The sequence below is a fragment of the Panthera tigris genome, chromosome A1 (genome assembly GCF_018350195.1).
Source record: "Panthera tigris isolate Pti1 chromosome A1, P.tigris_Pti1_mat1.1, whole genome shotgun sequence".
Lineage (NCBI taxonomy): Eukaryota > Metazoa > Chordata > Mammalia > Carnivora > Felidae > Panthera > Panthera tigris.
In genome coordinates this window covers 192,181,209-192,197,349 of record NC_056660.1, presented here as the reverse complement: position 1 = coordinate 192,197,349, position 16,141 = coordinate 192,181,209, and positions in this window count along the sequence as shown.

Genomic DNA, 16,141 nt, shown 5'->3' with positions numbered 1-16,141 from the left:
CTGGTTACATTTAGACTCAACTAAAAATTCCTCCAGTTCTCTCTCAGTCACAGTTAACATGTGGCTGCATGCCATAGAAAACCAGTTGTGGTGGCTTACCCAAATGAGAGGTTTATTATTCTCAAATAACAAGTCCAGACGAAGTCATTCCAAGGCTCAAGTCCAGCACTAAGGACTCAGGCTAGTTTTAGATTCCTCTTCACCCGTAGCATGTGGCTTTCATCCACACGGTCATAAGATGTCTTGGATTGGGTTCCCAGGAGGGCCTCAGACCAGGATTCATCTGCAAGTAGTTTATTTGGAAGGTGATCCCAAGAAGGTAGGAGAGTAGGGAAGTGAGACAGGGAAAAGAAAGCCAATCCAGGGTGCATTAATGAGTGGGTTACTGATTTGGGCAAGTGGTGTTAAGTCCCACTGGGGACTTCAGGGAGTTCTGTCTGCCCCCAGTGTATGGAGTTCATGCCTCAAAGATCCCACCTGAAAGCCAAGAAGCTCAGATACGTATGCACCAGCTCCTACCTGTCATTGAGGGCTATTCCCAAGTTCACTAACTGGCACTTTCAACCTGCCACACACAGGCTGGCATGATCCTATAACCAGCAAAAGCCCTCAGTAGAGTCACAGGAGCTTTCAGGAGGCAAAGAACTTGAGCAAAGACCTAATATCCTGTTGAATATAGGAATGGTGAGTGTCAAGGGGTTATGGATGGAACACTGACAACACCTGATACACAGGACAGCTCCTTCACCTTCAGTAACATGTCTATATTGCAGGCAGGGGGAAGGTTAGAAGGGCAAAGGGCAAAGACACATAGCAGTGAGTCTACCTTTTTATCAAGATGACAGCTTTCCTGAAGCCTCCTCACCTGACTCCTGTTACTCAGCTGCCAGATCTGGACTACATGGCTACCTGTCCTATCAGAAAACCTGGGGAGATGCATATGTGTATTTTTTTTAACTGGATACATTGCCTTAAAGGGTTCTATTACTAAGAAAGGAGGGTAAGAATGGAAGCTGTAGGCAGCTGGTAATGTGCGGCAAGGTCACCTTCCCATGAATTACAGGAACAAGATGTGGTTCTGTAGTGGATAAAGTTGCAAGCCATGTTCCTTGAAGATATTCACATGCATCAACAAATCAAGAATCAGAAGCAGTAAATCTTAGTCTAAACCCTCAAGCCATCACTTATATTGTCTCCAATACACGTGGCTCAAATGGCAGGCAGACAAGTTATAAGATTCTACTGAGGCATAATTGTCTTAATCTAGTAATTCATTAACATGTTAACTGAAACTACCTGCTATTTGCAAGCACCTCCAGGGGCCAGAGACACCATAATGATAGTGACCGGCAAGTGGTATCTTTAATCAGAGTCAGAGAACCCTCTCCAAAGAAGGCATTGGGCTGGGACCCAACTGATGAGGATCCAGACATTCAAAGGTTAGTGGAAGAGGCATTCCAGCTAAAGGAACAAGCAAGGACAAAGGTCCTAGGGAACAAGGTTGGCCTATTAGAGAAAGAGAAGAAATAGGCCGGCCTGTGTGGCTGGTGAGGTGAGAGAGAGAGAAGAAGGCAGGGGCCAGAAATATGATTAGATTTCAAAGCCTGTTTTGGCTGGTCCCAGAAATGCATTTTTTAATGAAGAAATGCTAGAAGTACCTAATTTGGAAGAAGAGATTTTACATATTTAGGGAGAAATGTTTGATCATTCAATAGCACTATTTTGTCCTGAAGTCATCTGCAGCTAAAAACAAAACAAAACAAAAACAAAAACAAACAAACAAAAAAATGTGCTAATTTTCTTTAAGGAATCAAACTCCTTCAGAGTTCCTTAAATTCCAATCATGTTCTTGAGTTTTCATGTTTTCGCTGGAACCTATTGATTAGGAAATATATATGTAAATATACATATGTCGCTCCATCTGCCTGGAAGATATGTGGCCACTGCCAGCATGCTTATTCTTCCTGACAGTTGGGAACTCTTCTTTGCCTCCTGCTCAGCCGTGCAAGAGGCAGGACTCAAGTGCCCTAAGTGATGATACATCAGCCTTCGAGGGGCCTCCTTCCAATAGAAGAGCCACCCCCTGGGAAATAGTTTGTCCCTAAGCAGAAGGGAAGTTCATCAGTAGAAACTCCCTCTGTGCAGCAGTTTTGCTCTGTGAATCTCTGCTCTTTCAGAAACTGCAGGCAGACAGTTGGACCAAGCCTGAGGCTACTCTACTCAAACTCCGTGACCCCTTGGGCACAAAAGGCCATGCCTGTTCAATTTTTCAACAAATGTTTGTTGCACACAAAGTAGGGACACTACCATAAACAAAATCAGAGACGATCCCTGCTCTTGGGAAGTTCAGCCCATGGGAAGACAGAAACTATTCAAATAGTTACACATAGGGTATATAATTAAAAACTGGGAAGTGTGCTAGCAAACGATTCCATGAGAGCCTAGAACTGAGAAGCCTGATCTAATCAGAGGTCAGAGAAGAATTCCCTAAAGAAGTGACACTTAAAAAAATAGGCATTGATTGAGGACTTACTATGTTCCTATCCCTGAGCAAGAAACTATGGATCTAAGTCATAGATCCCATTGAGAAGGAATTTAAAGATCAGTAGAAAGGTCAGATGTTTCTACAATAAACCACCTGAAAGAGAGTGTGTCATCAATTGCTAAATGGATTAGCACCAGGTAAGAAATGCAAAAGAGCTAAAGACGAAAAGTCAGTGGTAGTGGAGGATGGGCAGCACTTTGTGGTTGGGGTGAGATTTGGGCTAGAAGCAGAAGGGTGAAGGAGTCAAGGATGGGAAGGAAATGGATTAATATGATCGTGGAACTCAGAAATCTTTACTGATGTCCTATCATCTAAGCAGAAAACAAATCCAATTTCTTGACCCTCCGTAATCTGCTCCCAATCTGTCTCCTTTATCATTTAAGGACCCTTCCACTCCCTCAGAGATAACGTTAACATATCCTTCCCTTTATATTATAGTTACTCTTTCCTTGCCAGTTTGTGAGCAACTTGAGAGATGGCATCATATATTAGTCACCAACCTTTGTAGCCCCTATTCCCTAGGGTAACACCTTTCATGTAGAAGAGACAGTAAATGTTTAATTTAATGCAACAGGAGGGGTGAAACTCTTGTGTTATGGTATTTGACCATGACCATTGGTCAGCTTGGGACCCAGGGATGAGGGCTTGGGAGGTGTGCCTGCCCCTTCTCCAACACTTTTTGGTGGCATCACCCACTTTCAAAGTTTTAAATGCCACCTTCACACTGGTGACTCCCAAATGGTTATTTTCAGCTCTCAATGCTCTCTTCCAGACTCATGGATCTAACACCTCCCTACTTGGCATCTCCACTTGGCCAGGCATCTCTAAAAGGCATCTCAAAATTAATATGCTCAAAACAGATTTTTTGATTCCCTGCCCTGATAACAAAAGAATACAGCAGTTTCTACCCCCACCATCTTCTCTCAGCAAATGGCACCATCTACTCATTTGCTCAAGCCAAAAACCTGTGTCATCCTTGACTCAATTTGCCTTACTCTTCATATCCAGTAGATCAGCAAGTTCTGTTGTGTCACTTCAGAAAACATATATCCGATCCACCCACTACTCTCTACTTCCATTGACACCATCCTAGTGCAAGACACTATCAACTCTGGCCTGTGCTATTTGGGGCCCCTCTGAACTCCCTGCTTCTACTCTTTTCCCCAGGCCATTCATTCTCCACACTGCAACCAGAATGAGCTTTCAAAAGCATAAGTTACACCATGTCATCCTCTTATATTTTACTGTGTTTCCCATCACTAGAAGAAAATTCTAGAAAAGAATCCAAACTCCTTACCACGGCCTATAGACCTGGTATGAGGTAGGTCTTTCCTATGTGTCTGGGCTGAGCACTTACTACTCTCCAACTCACTCATTACAACCCATCCATCCTGACCTCCTTACTCAAACACACGAAGCTTGCTCCCACCTCAAACCTTTGATCCTGTTGTTCCTTCCACCTACAATGATCTTCCCCCACATGGTCCCTTCACTGGCTTCTTCTTGGTATTCAGATCTCAGCTCATTTGTCCCCATTTCAGAGAAGCTTCCCTGACCCCATAACAGTAGGTGCACCCAGGGCTAGGGTTAGAGTTGGGGTTACATAACTCTCATTTTCATCACAGTGTTTATCATTGTTTGTCTCAGAATACCATAATCTGGGTAGATTAGACAACAGGAATTCTCACAGTTCTGGGGGCTGAGAAGTCTGCGATCAAGGTGCCAGCAGATTGGGTGTCTGGTGAGAACACACTTTCTTGTTTATAGATGGTTGCCTTCTTGCGGTGTCCTTACGAGGTGGAAAGGGGTGACAGACCTCTCTGGGGCCTCTTTTATAAGGGTACTAATTCCATTCATGAGGGCTTCACTTTCACGACCTAATCATCTCCCCAAAGCTATACCTTCTAGTATGATCACGTTAGGGGGTAGGTTTTCAACACATGAATTTTGGAGGATACAAACATTCAGTCTACAGCACTATTTGATATTAATTTTTTCATTTCTTTGTTTACTTGTCCATCATCTATTTCCTCCATCTAGAGTTTCCATTACATGAAAACAGGGACCTTACGTATCTTCTTTCCTATCATATTTCCAGCAACTAAAACAGAGCTTGGCACCAAGTTGGCAATCACTAAATATTTGTTGCATCCTTGATAAAGATGGATGGGTGAATACTGAATGATTATGTGAAGTTAAATCATTTGGCATCTTTGACTCAACTTACCTCCTTCCCAGATATAGATTGAAGGTATTATACTACTTGTCTCTCCTAAAACACAAAGGAGGTGGTTAAGATAAATGAGAAAGCTGAAGGCCTTACCACTTATTATGAGAAAAATGTTGGAGTGTATGGGCAAGGAGCCATTTGAACGTGGCAATGACAGCCTAATGGAGAAAGAAATTCATTTGTTTTATTACCCGTGAACCTCCTGGGGACTGCGTAAGATGGGGGAAAATGAAATGTACCCATTTGTAATATAAAAATTCATAAATACAGCTTACATTAATTCAAAGTAGAGTAATACTTTGTTTATCTGGCATCAATAGGTATTTTGCTAAGTGTTTTGGTTTTTTTTAAGATAGTTAATGCTCCCATTGTAAGAAGACTTTTTTCAATTTGACTGTTTTAATGGAAATAGTCTTCAAATGAATTTCAGTGCCACTTTCTCCAGCAAGCACACTAAACAGAGCCTTTTTTGTCACTAACTTGGGGACATCATTATAAGCTTATATTATTATATTTGGATATAAAATAGTGATATACTCCAAAATCACAGAAATGTAGAACTATTATGCTTTCTGAGATCTCTTGTATTGCAAGGGTTTTGTCTCTCCTGTCACTGATTTAATCAACATCTAGCACCAGCAACTTGGTTACTGGGGACTATCCCCACAGGGTGATAAACAAGATAAATGTGGTCCCTGCCTTCCCAGAGCCCACAGTCTGATGGGGAAGATGACGGTGATCAAGTAAGTACAAGTAGGACAGGAGTCTCAAACTCTTCCCCTGGTGCTTAGAAAGCACCCCCCTCCCCAAAGAAAGGGTCTTTAAGGGGATTCCTACAAAGAAGTTGCTCAGGGCAAGAGTGTTGCTGGAAGATGGGGAAACAGGTGTAGGGGCTGTGAATGGTGAGAGCCAAAGTGCATTTGAGCAGACAAAAGAACACCAGCATCGCTCCTGATAATGCTGCAGAGAGAGTCCTATGGGCCCAGTTGTAGGTCCCTCCTCCCACAGGCCCAGGCTAGGAATTCGAGTCTTCCTTCTAAAAACAAATTGTTTTTGGGGCGCCTGGGTGGCTTGGTCGGTTGAGCGTCCGACTTCGGCTCAGGTCATGATCTCATAGTCCGTGAGTTCGAGCCCCGCATCAGGCTCTCTGCTGACAGCTCAGAGCCTGGAGCCTGTTTCGGATTCTGTGTCTGCCTCTCTCTCTGCCCCTCCCCTGTTCATGCTCTGTCTCTCTCTGTCTCAAAAATAAATAAACGTTAAAAAAAAAATTAAAAAAAAAAAAACAACAAATTGTTTTTAAACCTGGTCAACATTACCCTTCAAAATATGTGTTATAAGAAAATTAAGTAACCACTAAACCCATTTGTGCTTTCACACATATTTTTGGTTCAGACGAAGTTAAAATAGTGTGGTGCCACAGTAATCCACCTTCCACAAACTATGGAATTAGCAGATGGTGTTCAGGGTCACAGGTATAGTGCAAAAATCGAGAGGTAGATATTCAGGTTTGGAAGGTGCAAGTTTCAGAAAGGAACCTCATTGTTGGAAGCCTATTAAAATATCGTTCATGTAAGAGACCAGTTGAATTCCGTTCAACGTTGTCTGAAATATCTGCTATCTACCTAAGGCCTAAGGAGAAGTTTGTGACGATGGATGGACATGCGCTGGGAATAAACGCCTGAGTCCAGGCCTGTCTCAGCCTCTACCTGTACCCTGGCCTTGGGGAATTCTGTTCCCTACTATGGACCTTAGTTTCCTCTCCTCCAGAATAAGATGATGCTCTCCACCCACGGGAATGCTGAGATGCACAAAACTTAGAGGGCAGAAGGTCCAAAGGGGTCCCCACCACCTACTCACCAAGTCACCTTAAGTTACTCAACTCCTTTGGGCATCACTTTACCTATTTGTGAAAACCCTGCCTCAAGGAATGGCTGTGATGGCTAAAACGCCTGGCACACAGAAAGCAGTCAGTAAATATTAAGATCACTCTTAATAGCTTAATACCGGATGGCTCACTCATTAGCCCAATAAAACAGGAGAAAGAATTTGGGTGTGAGTGCTTCCTTCTGGAAAAAAAAAAAAAGAGACCTCTTATGAATTAAGAACTCATGCTACATGTTATACTTTTCTGGATCCTTTTGAGACTTAGTAACATTTTGGGAAGCATCTTGCACCATCCATCTGTCCAACATTTGTGCTCTGGAATATCTTTCCTCTAACAGCTTGGCCAACTCTGTTTTGCATGTATGCTGTGCTGCTATCCCTGGTCTATCTATTCTGAGCATGTTATTAACCTGAGCTTGTATGTAGCAGTATAAATTCTGCTAAGAGCCAACGTTGTCTTCATTTCTGAGCATCAGTGCAGAAATCTGCTTGCTTGGTTTCTTTATGCTCTCTTTGCAGACCCCGAGGGTGTTAATAACAAGTCACATACCATCTATTTTTCTTATTATTTTCAAATAACTGTGGTTTAAATGATAAGTTTAATGCATGCATATTATTTTTAAATATGAACAGTATAGAAGCCTTTTAGTTAAAAAAAAAAAAAGGTATCTTTTCTTTGTTTCCCACACCCTGCTTCCTGGTAATACTCCCCATATATTAGCAGTATTTTATACACCCTTCCAGAAATGTTATCCCTTCCTTCCTTCCTTTCTATCCCTTCCTCCCTTTCTATTCTACATAATTGTCTTTAGTTTACGCAAGTAACATTATAGAGTTCTTTCTCACCTTACTTCCTATCTGTATTTTATATCATTGTGTTTATCTTACCAAAATAGAACCATGCGCAAATGGAACTGTTCAGACCCTATATCTCGGACATTTTTCCATAGCAATACCTATTGATCTGCCTCATTCTTTTAAATGACTCTGGTATTATATTAATGTAATGTACCCTTTAACCACTCCTTGTTGATGGGAATCTTAGTTTTTTCCAAGCTTTTGCTCTTATAACATATTTGTAACAAATATCTCTGGACATATATCTTTGCACACTTGAGGGACTTTATCTGTAAAATAAGTTCTCAGGAGTTTTAAAACGCAGAATAGCATCCTCCTATATGTTCACGAAGCCATAAGCTTGTCACTGCTGATGCCAGACCTCCAAAAAGAGCTCCTTCCATGAAGTGGCTGTCTTATGGGACAACATAGGTACAATCAATACCTCGAAAGGTATCATTAATCTTTATTGTGAAGATAGGTAATAACATAGCAAAGTCCTTAACAAATATCTGACATAGCATGGTTAACTTAAATGGAGGCTATCAGTCATATTGCCTTTATCCTTGTGAACAACCAGTCAAGAATTTATCCCCAAGGCCTTAGGCTAAATATAACTAGACTCAATGGGTTGGTACAATATTAGTAAATTTTAGATGGCACTGTTTTTAGGATACTTGGGCCCTTATTTAAGAGGAATGTCTGGTAGAACAGGAAAGTCCTTTTTAGGTAGTAAAGGGAAACCTACAAAGCATTATGGTTCAATATTAGAAATTTTCTCTGACTAGTTCTCCAAGAAACCTTGATATTTTCAACAACAAAAATCAATCCATAGCTGATAGGTGTTATTCTGAACACTGGGAGAAAAGGAATTGCCAATTTAGAAAAAGTAGTGTTGGTTTTAAGCTTAGCAAGTCACGAGAACATGATTTGAAGGAACCCTGATCCAGGGACTCATTCATTCATTCATTCATTCATTCAACAAATCAACATTTGTACCCTATTAGGTACCAGGCAGTGTTCCAGGTTACAGAGGATGCAGTGTGAACCAAACAGACACGGGGCCTGAAATTCAGTAGCCGTGTGATCTTGGACAAACCCCTTGCCCTTCTTGGGCTTTACCTTCCACATCTTTAAAATAAACTGACTGACCTACCTTATCTCACAGCTGTGCTACCAAATTCTGACCAATGGGTACTTGATTAGTTTTCTCGGGCTGCCATAACACATTACCAGAAAAATGGTGCTTTAGCACAATAGGAATTTATCCTCTCACAGCTCAGGAAGCTAGAAATCTGAAATAAGGGTGTCAGCAGAACCATGCTCTCTCTGAAGACTCTACAGAGGGACCCTTCCTTGCCTCTTCTGGGCTTCTGTTGTTGACAGAAATCCTTGGTGTTCCTGGACTTGTGGCTGTGTCCGTCACTCCAATCTCTAACTCCATAGTCACATGGTATCCTTTCTGAGGGTCTGTCTTGTGTCTCTGTTCTCTCTTACAAGGACAACAGTCATTGGAGTAGCCCCACCACCACCCTGCCCCACCAATCCAATATGACTCATCTGTAACTTTGCCATTCTACCTGCAAAGACCCATTTCCAAATAAGGTCACATTCTAAGGTTCGGGGTGGATGTGAAGTTTGGGGGGAAACTATTCAGCAATTTCCTTTTACTTCTACCAAGGATACAGACTGTTAGAGCAATGTCCACCAGCAGATACTGAGCTGGACCGGTCATGCATCCTAAAGCGGTTGTGCAGAGGGGGGCCCTCTAAGAGAAAGAGGCAGGGAAGACATCTGAGTATCAAGGCCAGTAGCAAAGGAAGGGAGCATGTTTAAAGGAATCAAAGAGACTGTGCCTTGCAGACAGTGCGACAGGATGCACACAGCCAGACTGAATACCCAGGATATTCCAGGCAATATGCAGTTCTGTGCAACAGCAATCTTGTGCTGGGAATGACAGAGTGAAGAGCAAGATATCCAGAAGCTTTTCTTTCGGTTGTAAGCAGGGAAACTTTACAATACTGCTATCGTCATGATGACTTTTAATTGATTGTGGGTTTTGGGGCAGTTCTGAGTCATTTCATCTCTTCTAGTTGAGCACCAAAAAACCTGAAGCATTTGGAAGGGTGTCCCACATGCAGGGAGCCCGACAGCTAGGTTTGCCAGGCAGGAGTCAAGAGCTTGAGTTCTGGAGGCGACTCGAGGATGTCTCCCATCGCATTGGCTGTTCATTAGTTCATTTTTCAGCACTCAAGCTCTGTTGACTACAAATTTGAGGTAATAGCAGCACCTTCTCTAGGGTTGCGGCAAGGAGGAAATGTTGTATGGGAAATAATTCATGTGTAACATTAAACACAGTGTGAGGAGCATGAAACTGTGCTTAATAAACGTTCATTGTTATTAAAATATCTATTAATTTCTCCCCGTGCTAGAAGATCTTTCCTAACAAAGGTAGAAATATGTTGTTATTTCTCTCATATTAAAAAGGGGGGGGGGCTTTCTCGACTCTGTTCTCCTCTGACACCCTCCCTTTACAGCAAAATCTTGCAAAAGACTTGCTTATCCTCTGTCTCCAATTCCTCTCTTCCCGTTTTACAAACAGGCCTTCACCCTCTCCCAGCCCCTCCACTGACATTGTTCCCAGTTGCTATGACCCCCATGACCTAGATGCTGTTACGTCCAGCAGCCAATGCTCAGTCTTCATCCTGTAGGACGGTCAGCAGCTTGTGACCATTGACCTTGCTCTCCTTCTTGAAATATTTTCTCACTGGGGTTCCTGGGTTCTCTTCCTACTTCCTTTCTTCCTACATCAAAGTCCCTCTAAGTCTTCCTCAATCTTCTCTCTTTTATCTATACTCTCCCTAAGTCTCACCTAGCTGTATGGCTTTAAACGTTATCTATCCCTGATGGATCACAAACTTGGATGTCCAGCCCAGCCATCTCCATTTGGCTCTCAAATAGACATCTCACACTTCACACGTTCAAAATCAGGGCGCTTGGGTGGCTCAGTCGGTTAAGCATCGGACTTCCACTTAGGTCATGATATCACAGCTCATGAGTTCAAACACCACATCTGGCTCTGTGCTGACAGCTCAGAGCCTGGAGCCTGCTTCAGAGTCTCTCTCTGCCCACGCTGACAAAGCAATGGCCTCTAAGGTCCACAGTCAGTGTTTCAAAGAGGCAGCAGCATCAGACTCTGCCGGAAGGCTTGTGAGAAAACATGGACTGCTGGAACCCCCTCACAGAGCTCTTGGCTACGCAAGGCTGGGTCAGGGCCCGGGAATTTGCATCTCTAATAAGCCTCCACTTGACACTGAAGCTAGGCCGGGACCCAACCCTTACCCGATCTGGCCCCACAGCCTCTCAGACAGTATTGACTGCTGCTTTTCTCTTACTCAGTCTGTTCCAGCCCAACTGGCCTCCTTGTCCCTGAAATAGGCAGGGAGCCCCCTCATTCAAGGATTTTCATTCCTGCTGTTTCATCCACTGGGATGCCCCACCCCATCTCTCTCAAGTCCTTCTTAGATGCCACCTTATCAGTGAGGCGTTCCTGACTACCTTATTGAAAAGTGCTACTCTGCTCCCCCTCAGGATCCCTCTTCCCTGCTTAATTTTTCCATAGTTCTGAACATCCAGCATCTATATGCACATACGTGTATGTATATTTTCTGCCTCCCCAACGGATACGTTAAAGTGTAATGAGCAAAAGGATTTTGTTTGGTTCCCTGGTGTGTCCGCAGTGTCTAGAACCATGGCTCACACAGTAGGTCTCAATAAATATAATCAGAAAGACTGAAGAAAACCCAGGAAGAAAGCGAGACAAGAGTGCCTGCAGTTCTGTTGATGGACACGAGAGGCCGCTGTTGGGTCGCAGGAGGGACAGGAAGGCCAGCAGCTGCCCCTCCTCCCACAGCCCGCCCTTCTAATAACAGAGTCCTGAGTGGGAGACAGCAGACAGGCACCTGGGTGGCCAAGCAGGCCCAGCTGAGACATGGAAACATTATTATCTCCTAAACCCACGTGCCCAACACCAAGGCAGGCCGCTCCTGGAGATCAGCTGCAACCCGTTCCCCCAGTTTGGAAGGGAAAACATCAGGGTGTGTGCATTTCCACAAGCCCCCAGTGGGGGTTGATAGTCACCAGCTCCTGGGGAAGGGCTGAGGGAGGAACTTTAGTCTGGTCTGGGTAGACACAGCCCAGGGTGGGAATTAGATCGAGTGGGGTAGTCACTCCAAGTTCAAGCCCAGACACCAAATTTCCAAGAATTCCAGAGGGGTTAAGTGAGGAGCCTAGCTTGAATACATCCCTTTCTTTCTAAATCTGGGATGTTCCAGGGCCCCCTCTTTCCTCATTCCTCATTAATGTAGCCATCTATCTTTCCACGTGCACCTACAGACACCTGAAGGCTCCAAGAGAATCCATTTTCATTCTCTACGACTCAGTAGATTAAAGCTCTGGGTTTGGGAATTAAAAACAAACCAATCCAAAAAAAAGGCCTCTTGTCCCACCTCTAGCTGTGTGACTCATCTTACCTGCCAAGAGTGGTCAGCATGTCTGTGTTCCCTACCTTGAGGGTGGATTGTGCTGATGAAATCCTGTGAAAGCTCCTTGTAAACCATCCGCATGTCAAGTCGGGTTTTCTGACGCTGGTGGGACTGACTTCTTAGCTTTCACAAATGGCACTTGAGAACAGCCAGGATTTATCAGAAGACCCACCCATCTGTAGAATTCAAGGAAGCCACAGTTTGATTTGTGTACCGTTTAAGAATAACATGAATCAGGGGCACCTGGGTGCCTCAGTCGGTTAAGCATCCGACTCTTGGTTTCAGCTCAGGTCATGATCTCAGGTCTTTGTGGGTTTGAGCCCCACATCAGGCTCTGTGCTGGCAGCATGGAGCCTGCTTGGGATTGATTCTCTCTCTCTCTCTCTCTCTCTCTCTCTCTCTCTCTCTCTCTCTCTCTCTGTGCCCCTCCTCCACTCACACTGTCTCTGTCTCTCTCAAAATAAATAAAATAAATAAATTTTTAAAAAAGAATAACATGAATTAAAATAATGGCTAAAATTATGGAGCCTTTGCTATGGGCCTATAAATTCATTTCATACTTACTTTCATTTCATCCTTATAACACATCTCTGAGATGAGGGCTATTCTAATCCCTACAGTCTAGGTAAAAAAGCTAAGGCTCAGAGAAGTTAAGTAACTTGCCCCAAGTAACAGGCTAATAAATGAAATTTGGACCCAGGCAGTCTGCCCTCTTCCCCCTCCTCCTGCACTAAAGCCTGTTGAGTAAGCTAGAGGGATAGTGAAATCTGGCTCCTTCCTAAAATGGTAGCATTAGGTAGGGGCCCAACCTTGGGCCTTAGGGTCAGACAGACCTGGTGTGTTCCCAGCTTTGCTGCCCCTGAGCTGTATAAACTTGGGCAAATGATTTATCTTCTCTCAGCTGTTGTTTCTTCCTGTGTAAAATGAAGATAATATTTCCCTTGCAGGGTTCTTGTAAGGACTAAATGAGATAATACATAATATACCAAGCCAGCTCCTGTCAGAGTAGATGTCCATTTAATATTAACAGTCCACCCTGATTACTCATTAAAGATGGGGGGAAAAAAAACCCAAAGCACTGAGAAGCTAAATCTTATTTGACATTGTCCAACATGTTCTCTTAGACTTTGTGGTCAGTCCTTGGGCCATGTCCAGATAAGATTTATCTTTGCTGTAGTTGGTAGTCTTGACTACTTTTCTTGACTACTTTTCTCAGCTCTCTCTTAGGCAATTTCTGATGCCCCCAGGGTGGGACCCTAGGAGTGGATTCCAGCAGAAACCTTTGCCCAGTCACCCTCCATTCTTACTGGACCTCCCTCCCTGTCCCCTCTCCAGAAATCAAAGAGAAGAAATGGGACTAGGAGAGGTTTAAAGCACCCTTGGTCACCAAGAGAATTAAAGTGAGGAGAAGGGACAGTGTGGAGGGAGACCACTGGCTTGAGTCACAACTGCACTCCAATCAAATGCCTCTTAGCTCTAAGGCACCTACTTAGGCAAGCTTAGTGACAAAGTCTAGAACCCCATCTGGTATTAGAGTTGCACAGGCCCTCGGAGATTATTTCATTTTCAGCCAAGCTTCATGCTTGGTAGATGAGGCATCACAGGATGATTGACTTGCCTGGAGTCTCACGTTAGTAGAGCCGCCCCAGCACCCCAGCCTCTTTGCCTTGTACCACATTGACTCCCATGACCTCACCATTCTCTCCGGCATGGTCAAGGCAGCAGAGGTGGACTTAACCCTCCCGTTTCGGTCTCCTCCTCAGCACTTAAGCCCCAGAGCCTGTTTTGCTGCTTCCTGGCTGCGAGGAGCCTCACACTAAAGTAAACTCCTCAGGCAAAAACCCATGTCCTGAAGCTTCCCCTCTATCCATTTCTCTACCACAACTTACCTTTCCTACATCCCAGCCACCTGTAAAATTTTAAAGGAAAATCTGATGTGTAATAAATTCCATCATGTTTATGACTGATAATGAACTCAAATGGTTCTATGGATATTTTTAAACTGATCTGCGGAAGAATGAAACTTCTACCTAAAGGGATAAGGCCCTTATGGTTCAATTAGGGAAACTCTGATGCAGACAGTCCCCCCCCCCCCCAGCATGTCTTCAGCTGTCCAGAGGAGACAGCCACCAGCCTTACCCCCATGTGATAATCACCTTGAGTTAGAGGCCCGTGTGGTTTCAAGCAATAGCCTGATAATGATCTGGTCTCTTCTGGATCTAAGAAATTCCGTGGTCTTCTTATCGTATCAAATTTAAAGTCATTAATCTCCATTTCCTTGGAGCAGTCTTTTAACCCACCTATCCTTTTCACCAGGTGCCTGCAGTCAGAGTCGGAATGAAAGTGGGGAGTTGGTCCCACCTGTTCAGTGACGTAGCAACTCCAGAAGCAATTAAAACCACCCCTTCCTGAAAATCTTAAGTACCCAATCCCAAATGCCTCACTTCCACAGGACTTTACCTCTTTCCTAAAATGCTTCCTGAGATCAATAGAAGTATTAATTGTTAATAGGAATGGTGGTGCTGCCGGCTGTAGTAGATTCTTCTTTGTGTCATGATGATTCATTTACGGTGGTCCTGAGGCATGGGGAGAACCAAGAGGCCAAGAGCTGGGATGACCACACATCCCTGTTTCTGCCTCTGTCCTGGCATAATTATTAACGCTCACTTTCAAAAGTGTTCTGGCCTGGGCAATAAACTCTTAAAGAACATGGGTTTGGGAGTGAGTTTGACCTAGATTCAAACCACAGCATGTTTCTTAGTAGCTGAGCGACTTTGGACAAGTTACTTAAAGTCCATGAGCATCAGTTTCCAAATGTGCTGAAAGAGGATACTATTAGCCCCTGGTTCATAGGGTCGTTTGGAAGGACTGGTCTTGCATAGTGCCAAGAACATAGTGAGTGCAACATGCGTTAGCTCTGTTTCTAGAATTCTAAAACGTCCATGTGCGTCCTCCTCATTTGTGGACTCACCTCAGAGAGGATATAGACTCCTCTAAGGAATATTTTGCACTGAAAAAAACTTGTAACCAGAGACACCAGCAGTCAAATCCCAGCGGGGCTACTTCTAGCTCTGCGACCCTGGGCAATTCAAATGAGCTTTTGGAGCCTCGCCTAACTCATCAGTGCCACCGGGCTGAAATTTTCAGCATTGTTGTGAGGAGAAAATGAGATAAAGTGTTGGAAAGGACAGTGCCCTGTGTATGAACTCAAGAAATGCTGTTTCTTATTATTACACTGGGGGCAAGTGAGGCACAAGGAGGTGGGAAAACCTCCCCAGGTACACAGTTACGGGTCACCAGTGAAAGACAGAGCAGATCAGCCCAGCGGGCTTTCCACCTTCTCTTAAGGTCTCTGAGCACAACACCCTCCTTTCTCCTGGGGTGTCTGGTGACCCAAGCCATAGCATCATTTCCAACTCAATATCAATCCTTCTCAAGCCCTCCCCACCTTTATCATGGAGACTAGAAAAGTGTCCAGAAAACCCTGGCCCTGGGGTTTCTGGATTAGAGTCAAATTTCAGGCTTGTGGAATTGATGTCAACTGATTGGCTGCAGGAAAGTGGGCAGATGACTCCACCCAGCTGAGTGCAACGTCCTCGCGTGCACTCACCTTGCAGGGTGAGTGACAAACCCAAGTCATCCTGACTCCCAAGGCCATGCTTTTAACGCCAACCACCTCAAGTTCAGGAGCTGATCAGGCCCATGGCCTTTTGGGGGATGGTTAAGATGGTGGCAGGTAGTAAGAATAGAAACTAAATTTGAGGTGTCTGAGAGTGACTTCCAAAGTTTGGGATTTGGGCAAAGGTATGAGACACGATGCTACCTCACGTGGGTGCAGGTTTTATTCAAAATAGCCCACAAAGCATTTGGCTTTTTGTTTTCCATACCCATCAGCCTCTATCCCACACTATAGCCTGCAGGCCAAATCCAGCCCGTGGCCTATTTTGTAAACAGAGTCTTATTGGAACATAGCCTCACGCATTTGTTGATGTACTGCTTGTGGCCGCTTGCTGGATACTAGGGCAGAGTTGAGTAGTCGCAGCTGAGACCACATAGACCACAAAGGCTAAAATATTTTCTACGTGACCCTTCAAAGAAAGT